Source organism: Colius striatus, chromosome 5, assembly GCF_028858725.1.
Source record: "Colius striatus isolate bColStr4 chromosome 5, bColStr4.1.hap1, whole genome shotgun sequence".
Taxonomy (NCBI): Eukaryota; Metazoa; Chordata; class Aves; order Coliiformes; family Coliidae; genus Colius; species Colius striatus.
The window spans coordinates 49,351,570-49,365,013 of record NC_084763.1 but is presented as its reverse complement, the minus strand read 5'-3'; positions in this window follow the sequence as shown (position 1 = coordinate 49,365,013).

Genomic DNA, 13,444 nt, shown 5'->3' with positions numbered 1-13,444 from the left:
AACATAAATGATGTACAAGGAATTGCTGTAACCCAGAGATTATCAAACAGGTGCAACATCAGTGTTGATTATTGTTTCATTTTCAGTAACTTGAGATTCTTTCACATGTAGTGGTATATGGTCTTTATGGGGACTTTCTTTCTAACGCTGTAACCTGATCAGTTTAAAACTGTCTTTTCTCTTTTCCCTGAGGCATTGCTTGTTGGAAACACCATGGGCAGAGTGCATACTATCCAAGTAAAAGCTGCACAAGGAGGAGTATTTTCCAGCAGCTGACAGACTAAAGGTGGTAGGAAGACTGTCTTGGATCAATTCCATATTAGTTTATTTGGAATTTAAAATAATATCCATATGTGTCCCTTTCTAATTGATTCATAAATATTTTCTGGAATGACTCAGTCATTATCATGATCCCAGGAATTCTCAGATTCTTCAAGGTGAGCCTTGAATTTCCAAACTTAGTTTTTCTACCTAAATCCTGGTGCTAGTGGGTGAACTACTTTTTGCAGGCTGGTATGCAGTTTATTGTAACTTCTTATTGGTGCTAACCCAAAGCCTTTGCTAACAAGCTTGGCACTGATGCTGTGAGTAATCTCTTGTTACCTTAATCTGTACAGAGGTACGTTTTCTGGTGTTTCCCCAGGAATAGCCTTTGAGGCTTTGTGAAGATTAGGGCAGTACTGGAGTACTTGTGAATTTTCTGTTATCCTACTCAACAAAATTAGTGACACTGCAGTGCAATAGCTTATCAGGGACTGGAGCATGAAGCAGGGCTGTGGCAGTGTATACCCACTTGCATTATATTCACAGTGCTTCACTCTGACACAGATGGGAGCAATTGTATAAGAGCTTTGACCTGTAGGCACAGAAAATTTGTAGTAAAATACTAATAAACTTTGTGACTTGGTTGCATATTTAAGGCACTGTGAAACCCTTGCTTGGTTTGTCCATGTGTGTAGGCATGAGGGCTGTGTTGTCCCTGAGAGGCAGACAGGGCAGGAGCTGCCTCTGTGCATGCAGCTCTTGTAGCATCACTGCTCTGGTCTGACCCTTTGGGGAAGAACTCTCAACCCTTACCATGGCTGTAGGTGGGTTTCTGATAGGAAAAGAAAGAAGGCAAAAGCAGTGTTACAGCAATGGAAATGGAAAGGTGATTGTTTCAGATATCTGCAAGTCCGGGGAGGTGGAGGGCAGCTGCCAGGCAAAGCTTGGAGCCTTCCAGGAGCAGCTGCTCTTGATGATACCATTAAGACTGTACTGGCTGGGGTGGAGAGGCAACCGTGAGCTTCCCTAGAGTGTGGGCTGCCTGACACTGGGGGAACTGAACCCACCTATGGGAAAATAACCAGACAGAGAAGAGGAGGATCAAGATTTGAGGGCCTCTAGCAAATCAAGAGAGATGGTGTGATTTTAATTTCCTGAGGGAAGCAGCCTTTTCACACTGAAGATGGTGGGAAATAATATGGTTCTGTCAGTGAAACATGGGCTGGATATTTTTCATAAAGGACTATCACAGAATATTAGGGATTGGAAGGGACCTTTAGAGATCATCTAGTCCAACCCCCCTGCAGAAGCAGGTCCCACTAGATCAGGTCACACAGCAAGGCATCCAGATGGGTTTTGAAGACCTCCAAGGAAGGAGACTCCACACCCTCCCTGGGCAGCCTGTGCCAGGGCTCCCTCACCCTCACAGCTAAATAGTTTTTCCTTAAGTTTAAATGGAACTTGTTGTGTTCCAGCTTCTTTCCATTACCCTTTGACTATGGTGACAGTCTGGATGTGAGAGCTTGTTCGTAGCCTCCAAAAACATGTAAACAATGTCTCTGCAAGAGCGAGGCTGTAAGTTTCAGTTACTTGTCAAACTTGGCACTGATGCTATATTGTGTGGTAGGATTGTTGGGGAGGATCCATGTAAAGAACAGCAGTGAATGAAAGACATTTTTGCCCCCATGCCCCATCCCCTCACTGGGAATAGTTGTTAGTGCAGTCTCACATTCTCTGTGAACTGGTTAGGGAAGCTGAAAACATTTAAAAGTTCCTTGCTCTGAGAAAATGCTCTTTGGGACATGAACTTCAAATTAACATTTGTTGCCAGAGATTTTCTTTTTACCCTGAATGTTTGATGGTGACAAGAGTTGCAGGAATTGGTTCTGCTGCAACTGCCACTGCCTCATCATTCCTCTGTAGCTTCCTGGGAATCTGTGGCCTTGGTCTCCAGTTAGCTGCTGGGGGGGGCACATGAGTGTGATACATCTAAGACACGGTCACAAGATGGAGACTTCTTGGCTGGTAGCAGTTGTATTCCTCTGCCTCAACCACAAAGCTACAGTTCCTGCCTGAAATTCTGTGCTTTGGACTTGGAATCACAGTAAAATTCAGGTTAGGAGAGACCTCTGGACTTAGTCAAGCCCTCTGCTCAAGAAAGATCAACTGTGAGATTCGACCAGATTCCTCAGGGTTTTATCTAGTCAGGCCTTAAAAATCTTCAAGGATGGAGACTGCACAAACTCTCTGGACAATCTAGTCTAGTGCTTGACTGTCCTTACCAAACTGGTAGTTGATCTATAATGCACTGCCACATCTTTGTCCCTCTGACTGGCTTCCTTTCTGATGCTGCCCCATCCTCAATCAGGTGCTGTTCATCAAAAAGGTTCACACTGCTCCTTCATGTAAGGAGCCCCCTCCTTTCCCTTTATCCTTCCCGAGGAGTATCCATCCATCACGGTGCTCCTACCCCACGTGAGCTCTCCAACCCTATGTTATACCAGCGAGAACAGCTCTTATTCCTCCTGCTTCTGCCCAGGCTACACACATTTATATCTGTACATTTGAGGAGGTATCTCTTCATCATTTTTTATTGTTCTTGAGATCCCAAAACATAACCTCATGCAGCGACAGTTGTGTGCATGTGGAAGATGGCTGCTGATGCTCTGGTACTGCAGGATCTGAAGGCATAGGGCTCTCAGCTGCAAGGTGTTCTTACAACAGCATGTCTTTGTTCTTGCAAATTTATCTCCAAGTTCAATTCAGTTTATACTCCCTGGGGGCTATGAACTATGTTTTCACTTGATACAATTCGTTCCTTTTGAAAAAAGAAAGAGATACAAAGAAGCTTTATTGAAACAACTTTGCCACCAAAGTAGTTAAAGGTCCATGCCAAGTTCAGTTGAAGCAACCTTAGGATTTCCAACCTGAGCTGCTTTAGAGATCTGATGCATCAACAATTAGGAAGTTTTTCAAAGTGGAATCATCCTGTTCATTGGAAAGCTCTCTCTTCCACATGCTTTGTCTTGCATTTTACAAAATTACCACCAAGTTTCTCTTCTAGTACCAAATTCTTCTAAACGTTGGGGGTAATTTGGGGTCAGTTTGTTTAAAGCAAGGGTTAGGATTTATACAAGGCTAACCTCTGCCTGGAGGTAAAACCTCTTCTTCCATAAATCTTCTTAGTTGAAAGTTTTTATCCACTGCTTTTGCTGATCTGTTTCTTGTACTTTCCTTAATTAGGGGGTTGTTTTGCTTTCTTTTGCAGGACATTCTTGCTTCTTTTCCCCCTCCTCAGTGCCTTTTCATCATATCTCATCTGATCTGTAAAAAATAGTATTTCATTTGGCCCATAGTGTTTCATAGTAAATCCAGCTGCATTAAAGAAGAAGTTTTTAAAACATGGCTCTCACATTGCAATGTAAACTTTTTTGACTGCTTAGTTTCTTGTGTAGGTTGAGTCTCCATACTGCCTTTTCTATAGCTCATAGAGGGATCAATTAGCCAGACTTGATGGGCCTCACCTATACTGAGCACATATTTTTAGGACATCTGTTCGTTTAAGGGACTTGTTTAATACAGGCTATAGTATTACAGAGCAGAAGTTCCCTGCAAATTGTGAGAGATGCCTTCCCCTTCAAAATATTTTCTGTTTTCCACCGTTGTTAGGGGAAAACGATGTTCAATTTGTTTCACAGAAAGACTTCAGAGAGAGGTTTTTGTTCCCATGCTGAGCTCTCTTTCACGTACAGATTTGTAGTCAATGTAAACAGTGCAGCCCTGTACAGGAATCTTGCATGGAACAACTCCCAGAACATGTCATTTAGGTATTATCCTCACAGCCCGCCGGGGAGGTAAAAGCCCCACAAATTGCTGAGGCAGAGCCTCCCCTTTGTGCTGCTGACCCCATGGGAGGCAACAATTCCTGTCATTTTATACTGCTTTTTCTCATGTTGGACACAAGCAGAACTCTTGCTTTCCTGCAGAGAAAAGGTACATATGGTAGAAGTTGGATTGTTGGGTTGAAAAGCAATATTTTACTTACATTCCTTCTGAGGATTTACATCTTAAGTTTGGCTTTCTAAAGTCCTTCTCTATGAGCTATTGCTGAAGATTTTCAGGATGAAAGAAAGGACTGGGAGAATATATAAAGGCTTCATATTTCAAGTAATTAGATAAACAGTAATTACCATTATCTTCATTATAAAAAATAATAATATAGTGGAAAGTGATGCATGTAACAGTCCAGCAATAACAAGGAAAACTGCCTTGCCTCTTTAAACCAGTTTTCCTCCCTTAATTTTTGGTAGTCCTCCCAGTACACTACTTCTATAAAAGGATGGGATTTAGGAGAGTGTCGTGAATACAAATTACAATACCCAGTACATGGGAGGGTGAGTATTTAGCCACTGCAGTAAATAAAAAAGAAGCATTACTGACTACCGTGAAATGAGGTTCGGAGATTTTGTTGACTTCAAAAACACAATATAGAGAATTATTCCATGGGTCTTTAGGTGATTCATACTTCTTCCTTTTGACAATTATCTTTGGACACTTATCAAAAGAGGGTTTGCTAGAATTGCTTGATAACTCATCTTGCAAAGGTCTCGTTTGAAATGACCGTGATCTGTTTTATTGAAACACTGAAGACCGTAGTTATTACAGTTCTGCATTAAAATCCACCCTTAAGAAGGTTTGCATTGCAGTTGGCTGAGGAATGTGGACTCTTATTTTCAGCTATCCTAAAAATGCAAATGCTCTCAGATAGCCACAGACTTTCACACTTCTACCACTTGAGCTGTGTGATTTTAGTTCCCTTTTTACTGTAGATGGTATTTTCAATCTTCAAAATGTTTTTCAGCAATGAATTTTATATTCCTTCTAGAAGGTAGATGAGCTCCTCTGTCTCTGTTCATTTTGCTGCTGTCAAAGTCTTTGATGAGATAAGGAATAAAATATCTGGTGCTTTCCTTCCTCAGATGTGGGCAGAAGTTTGTTGCCTACTGAAAGGTGGTTGCATTTCACAGAGCAATGTTTTGGATCTGTTGATCTCTGAACCTCTCAGTGTCCAGGGAACTACATCTTAAAGAGCTCACCAGAACTAGCAAGAAAACAAAACGGATCCCTGAGAAACCCAACCTGATGGTCAGCCAGCTTCAATGGAGGTTTTTAACTCGGTGATTTTCCAAACGAAACAAAGGTCAAACCAACTGCTGTTGAGTCATGGTTGGAAATGTAGCATTTCTTGCATTCCAGCATCACTTTATGATTAATAATTTGCTTAAGTACACGGTGGTCTGTGAAGAGCACATCTCTGTTGCTTACAAAACATGGCTTCTAATGAAGAGTGGAGAAATGGTATTTTGGATGTGTGACAAACTCTGAAAGATATCTCTTAATGGGGAGAGAATGATTTTTTCTAGTGGGATATCCAAAGTTCCTGAACCCTGTGCTGGCAAAAAGCTTGTCTTTTAGCCTTATAAATTATAAAGGGGGAACATGGGTGTCTTAGTTTGCCTCGATTTAATTTTATCCCACATGTATAGGGTTACAAGTATGTGGCACTTAGGCATAAGTGATAGGATTTTATGCTCCAAATGCTGGTAAGAGAGAAGCTTCACATCACATAGGTTAATGTAAACTTGATTCAAAGACACCTAGTCCAAATCTCCTACACTTTTTTAGACTCTTTCCCCTCCAGCATTGCAGCAGAAGACCATAAATATTAACTACTGCCAGCTGCTCATTCCCAGTAGGGCTGCCTTTCCCTAGAGTTTGATTCAGTGGGAACCTTTCATTGCCAAGCTGACCCAGGGACTTGTGAAGCCTCAGAAGGCAGAGAATGGTTAGTTATCCCCATGCCTCGTTCCTGGCAAGTTTGGTTTTTTTCTTCTCCTCCTATCTCTAATAACAACTGGACACAGCACTGGAATTCTTCTCACATATGGAAAGAGTGGACAATGCTGTTACAGCATGGCCATTTCTATGCCTCAGATTTGTGCAATTCACGTTGTTGGGAGTTAATGACACGTTTTTATGTAGCATCTTTTTTTTCTGTTTTTAAATAACAAGATTGATGAACTGATTTTGGGTTGGTTTTTTTTAATTCCCTGGGGTTCAATAAGCTGGAGCTTTCAGACTTGTGCTTCACTTGTTTGTCCTGGCAAAGTACAACATCTAAAGCTGAGCATTTTTCTGCTGAATGTTTTTCTTCTCTGTGATGATAAACAAAATCTGCAGTTGGTGTCATGAGAGCAGTAGGTATGGGATTCAACTGACACTTCCCAGCAGAAAACTCTCCATCTTGCCAGGCCGTTGAGGAGACGCGACAATGATTTATTTCGGTGATAACGCAGCAGAAACACAAGTCCAATTGTTTGCTATGTAGGTCAGAATGGGGTATGTTGGCATCTCTGTTTGCAGACTTTACAAAGAAGTCTGGGAATGGGAAGCATGACAGGGAACCCCCTATTCTGATACTACTTAAATTGTTCCCTTGGCAGAGGTAGACTATAAACAGTTTGCTGTCGAGTACTTGCTGTCTAGCTGGCATAGCTGGACACTGTCTGTACATGATGAGGTTTCATTTTTCAGATTAAACAGCTCATTTGCTCTTTACCCAAGCTCTGTGATTAAAGTCTGGGTCTGTGTCAAGGAGAAGGCTCTTAGAAATACTCAGTCATGCTGTTCCAGCACAAGTTCCTGACAGCAGTTTATGTTTGTGTAGCTATTTCACGTACCTGAGAGTCAGCGGAAACTGGCAGGTAACTTGGTTAGCTCAGGACTTCTCTTCCAGCCTTGTGCTTTCTAATGTCTGTAATAGTGCTTCAGAAACTTGTTCACCTGTCAGTTTGGGGTTTGCCTATTCAGTCAAGGCAGGTTTTGCAAATTGACAGGAGATTAAGTTGGTGGGGATATAATTTTGTGTAATGCATCACAACATGTTGTTGGACTTCCCATGGCACATCACAGCAACATATCTACTTGTGGGAGACTACCAGCTCTTCCCTGACATCAGGGAAAGCCTCTGGCTATTGAAATACCAAGATTTTATCTCTTTCCTTACCTGGGTTCTCCAACAGACTGATGTGGGAATGCTTTTGTTTAGTAAGTTTGAATGGTGTCATGCACTTTGTGGGCAATGGCATGTCTGCATGCACCCATGCAAGCACCTCAGGCTCTCGTTTATCCCTCTGGTCCTCCTTTACCATTGTCTAGATAAACAGCAGCACTACAGCTAAGATTGCTCTGTAGCTAGGAGAAGCTGAGGCATATATTGTGCCATTGTAGTTTGGGGAGAATAACTCTTTCCCAAATGATGCATCTCCTTGAAACTGACTGGGAGCTGCTTCTCATACCAGTGGGAGGAACAAGCAAGGTCTTACTCTATCAATCAAATATATGTCACAGCAAACATTACAGCCAAAACCACCCTTTTTTAAGTTCCACACCACACACACTTAAGCAGAAAATTGCTCTGCCTCATATCTTGAGAGCTGAATAGTTGGAGGCAGCATTCCAAGATCAGGTCATGTACCTCTCTCTTTCCTCTGGAAAAAAGGAAATAAATCCTGATGACTGGACATGATGTTGTCTAATAATCATACTTTTTCTTGGCATGTTTATTAGCCCAATGAGGACTTTTATGAGACTATTCTCCATCAGTCCTAACCATTTATAGCTATTCTTTTCTCTGAGGTTTAGTTGATTGTCTTAAGAAAATCCATCTCATACAGGACAGACACCAAGTCAAGTGATAATAAATTTTCAATAACTATATGTGCAATCAAAGATTTTAAGTTGCAACACAATTCCAAAGGGAAGTGGGTATTAACTCTGATATTTTAATATCAGCCTCATCATGAGTATTTTATTTAACCTGGTTTTGTATTGCTGGTGAGGCTCAAACTAAAAAAAGGCCAGAGGAATTCTGTCTACCTACCTAAAGGTCAGCTTTCTCTTCTAGAAGGGCTGAAGCCCTAGCCAGTGTTTGGGTCAGTGTCTGTAGCTGAATATTTTTCAACAGAAGTCACTAGTGGAGGATCTTTGATTGTTCTTGATGATGAATAAAGACATAAAGAGTGATAATGCATGGGGATTTTGATTTCCTCCACTGCACTGGTACGTGGAACGCATGCAAACACAGCCCGCTCTGGCACACAGAGGCATGTGTACGGAAATGCAACTGGGATTTTCAAACAGCTCCGGTGTCCAATCCCAAATCTTTTTGGCAGCTTTGAAAAATCACTGAAGAATCAATTACACAGCAGTTTGTGCTGGGAAGAAGAAACAGAGCATGTCTTCTGCTGAAGCATCACGCTGTGGTGAATGGCCGGTAGGTCTGGTGAGCTAGTCATCCATTCCAGTCCCCTCTTTGCTTCTGTAAAAGAGCCAGTGTGTGTCTGGAAGAATGGGAAGCTGTCTGGAAATTTGATCCAACAAATAGCTCGGCTGATGCTGTGATAAAAGCATAGCTGGCTATTTCAGATGTTCAAACAATGATGGTGTTTCTAATTAAACAAGGTACTATAACCTCGTTTAACACTGCCACTACTCTGCTGAAAGAAGTAGAAAAAGAATGTAGAGCATGAGCCACACTCTAATCTTCTCATTTAAATATCTGCAATGCTAGGATAAAATCTATCATGATAGGATGAAAAAACATCTTTTGATAAGACTTTACCCCACACAGTTTGACTGTCAGGCTTAAAGATTGCTTTTAGGTTGGGATGGTGCAATAATTACTGTTTTATTAGGTCATTTTTATTTGTATCTATTTAATGCACTAATTTAAATAAAGCTACTTTTAAAAAGTGTTGGATTTGGTCTGATTCCTATAAAAATTAAGAGAAACAAAGTCTCCCTTCATTTTCTTCATTGGCACCAGGATGCAGCTGAGAAGATGCTCAGTCCCCCTCCCCCTAGTTCAAGGGTGGATTTCTCAGTGGTTCATGAAAGATTTCTTGTTCCTCCCTCACAGTTCTAAGGCATTTTATACACATCTATATGAAAGCTTCCTGTTGGGATAGAACAGCAAAACCACTTTGTTACAACTCTAGGGGAGTGTAGAGCTTTCCTCCCTAATGAGATCAGATGTTGAATCAAACTCAAGTCTGTTAAACTATTAATGTGGATCAACTGTGACAACAGTCCTGTAAGTGAATGGAATGGGTTTTTTTTAGTGTATTTGCCTCACTGATAGAGGGTAAATTCAATTTCACTTTTTTGGCAGAGATAACCAATGGAGGTAGAGCAAGGGAATTTACCCATGATCAGTTAAAGTAAAAACATTTGGATTAAATTCTGCTGTAGTCTAACCCCATGCAATTCTAGCAATACCAGTGAATCACTGTGGATACACCACTCCATCCTCTAGTGAAAACTGTCAACAGCAAAATCCACTTGTGGCTTAGTGGCTCACCACTGCCTGAATCAAGAAAGTGCTGGAGATTGGCTTCTCCATGCCTCTAGAGGAAACCAGTGCAGCCCCTTCCTGTGTGAGTTCTGGACGTAGCTGCTTGAAAGCAGCAGCTTTGCATGCCATTTAGCTGAGTGTTGTACATCCTGTAGCTGAGCTTTGCACAGCTTTTGAACTGCAGCAGCCACCCTGGAAGTTGCCCTCCCTGTGCTCCTGCGTGACACAGATGCTCGTGCAGCCGTCACCAATCACCCCTGCAAAAGGGGCACAGCAGCGACTGAGGCAAAGCCTGCAGTTCCCCTGCCTGTTTTATCACAGGAAGCTAAAGCTTGGTTTTCTTTTGCTTTTATGAGCTCTGCTGGCAGTAAATATCAGACCAATTTCTAATAACTGATGTTCTCTTAATGTTTTAGGCAAAGACTGACGTGGGCTTTCCTCCTGAGGCAGCCGCCCCCACCATGGCTGTACCTTGTTCCCACACAGCATCCGTGACGCAGCCTCTTGCGGGGCTGGGCTCAGCAAGCTGCACTCCTCCTTGGGAAATCCCCCTGCCTAAGCAAGTCCTGCTTGTGCAATAGGGTGGACTTTGCAGCTACAGCTTTTCTAGCTGGAGAAGAGGTAATGTGGAAAGCTTTGTCCTCATCCAACGTGGCTTTGGAGATAGGAGCAATCATGCTTCCACACTCAAACAAGCTGCAGCTTTGGTTGGGGAATTTTGAAACATCTTGTGCTCCATCAGGAAGTTTTAAGATACGTGCTGTGCCTCACAGAGACTTTCTCATCAGCATCCTCCCTTCACTGCCCCTCCCCAGGCCCCCTGGGCAGCAGAATTACTCAAATCATCCCAGGTCCCCAGGGACAGAGGAGCTGGCTGCTCTGCTGTCTGCTTGAGGGGAAAATCACCCCAAACGTTCCAGTAAGGGAGGGAGGAAACTCTGACTGTTGTGACACTCCTGAGTTTATCTCCAATTATGAAACCCTGGGTTAAGCACCTTATTTCTCTCTGGAAATTGAAATTTTGGCCCAAGGAAGTGAATAAATCTGTTAACACGGAAAGGGCCTGATTCCCTGCTTTGCCTGTCTCCTCTGCAAGGTCTCCAAGAGTGTTTCTGTGATGCTCAGCCCCATCAGGGCCAAAGCATGTTTTCTCTTGATATAACACTGGAGGGAGAAGTCCCCTCCTCCACAGACAGCATGTTCTCCCTTTTAAGGCATTTACATGGTTCAAAAAAACTTTATTTGTACTTCAAGCCCCCGTGAACAAAGGCAGGTGGATGGCTGCTGGCAGCAGGTGAGAGGGACTGGTACTGCAGTAGGTAAATGGGGGCAGGGAGGGCCATGGTGATAGCTGGGGTGCAGCCACAGCTTCTGCCACAGTCAGGGGCAGAGCATCCCACTCTGAGCTGCTCTGGAAATGGGATTCTGGGCAGCAACCCAGGGCAGGTACTGCCTTGTGATCACCTGTGCTCTTCTGCCTTTTGCTTCACATTTTTCATGATGCTAAAAGCATATAAGTCTGCCTGGCCCCTCCACCTCTGGCCTGCTCACACCTACATCTGAAACCTGCTCTCCCTTGTGCTGGGAAAAGCCTTGAGTGGGTTCTTCATTGAGACAAATAATTCATTCTCTGTTTTTACTTTCTCACCTGTCAGCTTATTCAATGCTGGCTACTGCATCACTTACACCTTTCTGGTATTGAGTCTATGTCCTGGACAAATACTGTCCTTCTTCTGTGCATTCAGCAGCTGAGGAGAAGGGCAGAGTCTGACAGCCAGAAGACAGCAAAATAACACCTCTTGTCTTGATTTTGAGCTTATCCCTAGCATTGAGAGAAAAAAAACCCCAACTCCTGTCTGTATAGTTTAACCATAACCATGCCTTGATGGTGGCAAAGGTAACGGAAAGCACCTGGGTTGGAAAGCACCCTGTCCAGTGGTGCTTAGGGACAGCACATGCACTCGGCTTTGCAGTAGCCTGTGACGTGCTGAGAAGGACAGGTTGGGTGGTCTGCTCCCAGGAGCAGCAACGCAGTGGGTGGGGAGATGCAGAGGATCATACTTTTGGCTTCAGTGCAGCACAGGAGACTAAACTTCCCTCTGCTGTTCCTTGTCAAAACCCGTTCCCTGACGATCTGAAGCCTGGTGAGTGTGGCAGTGGCTGGTCCCTGCGGGCCCTGCTGAGCTGCAGGACCCTGACATGCCCAGCACACCTCTCTTGGGTCTGTGCTCCACTGTGTCCATGGGCTCTATTGGACCCTGTTTAGAAACGTGCCATCACAGTGCTTGCAAAACTTTGCAAAGCAAAGGAGGTGTCTGGCTTTGCCAGCAAAAATATCTCTTAAAAGGAGAAGACAAATAACTTCTATGTGCTAGGCTCGCTTTACAGAAAGACAAATGCCAAATGATAGCAGTGGGAGGGGTAACAGAGGCAGCTTGTGTAAGGAGGTGATTTCTTGCAGCATGAAATCATGCATCTGTCCTGTCTGCCACAGACCTTAGAGCATTGGCTCTCCCTCCCTTGGCTCAGCTTCTTTCTCTCAGTGTGAGGCTGTGAGCTGCTGAGCAAAAAGTACATATTTTTAACATGGAATAGCTGCTGCTGCATGAGAACACGTCAAAGGCAGCAAAACACTTTGCAAACTTCAAATCAACCTGCCTGGCCTTCCCTCCCATGGCTGAAGCATGAGGCTGTTGATTAGAAAGGGCTTTGTTGAAGTTCCAGGTGAGCTGGCAAATCTTTCCCATCCCTCCACAGGTTTCTCCAATGCTGAATTTGAAAAAGAGTCCTCCCAGAAGGTTTGTTCATACCCTCATAAGCATGAACCAGAATAATACTATCATTTGTTCTATGGCTTTTCTCTACAAAATTCTCATTCCAGGGTGATTCTTTCAAGGCTCATTACATACATCTACCAGCTGCATTGTTTAATCCCTGTGAAGATCTATGGGTGTTTCTGTTTGGGCTGGGAGCTGATAAAGCTCAATATATCTAGTGCTTCTTGCAAATAAAAAGCTCATCTGTTATTCATTAAGAAAAATCCTATCAGAGATTGAATGAAGAGGTAAAAAACCATAACAATGTGAAGCTGTGTAACACTGGAATCACGGACTGATAAGGCTGGATAAGGTTGGCAGAGACCTCTGGAGAACATCCAGTCCAACTGCAAGGCTCAGCATGCAGGTGTCATGGTTTGACCTCAGCCACCAGCTAAGCAACACACAGCTACTCATTCACTCATTTCTCCCTATCCCAGATGTGGAGGACAACCAGGAAAATAAGTAAAACCTATGGGTTGAGGTAAGAACAGTTTAATAACTATCATATCATATCATATCATATCATATCATATCATATCATATCATATCATCATAACATTAAAAATAATTGTAATGATAAGGAATACAACAAAAAGAGACAGAAATTAAAGAAACAACACAAAACCCCTCAATGCAGTTGCTCATCATCCTCTCACCAATGCTTGAGCAGTGACCCACCCCTCTCCACCAACTCCTCCCTTTTTATATACTGGGTATAACGTCCTGTGGTGTGGAATAGCCCTTTGGCTAGTTCAGATCAGCTATCCTGGCTGTGCTCCCTCTCAGCATCTTATGAACTCCACCCTACTCACTGGCAGAGCAAGGTGAGAAAAGGCCTTGATGCAAGCACTGCTTAGCAATAACCAAAATCTTCCTGGGTGCCCTGGGTTTGGCAGGGATAGGATGAAGTTTCCCCACACACCATCAGGGGCCATGGCCAGATGAT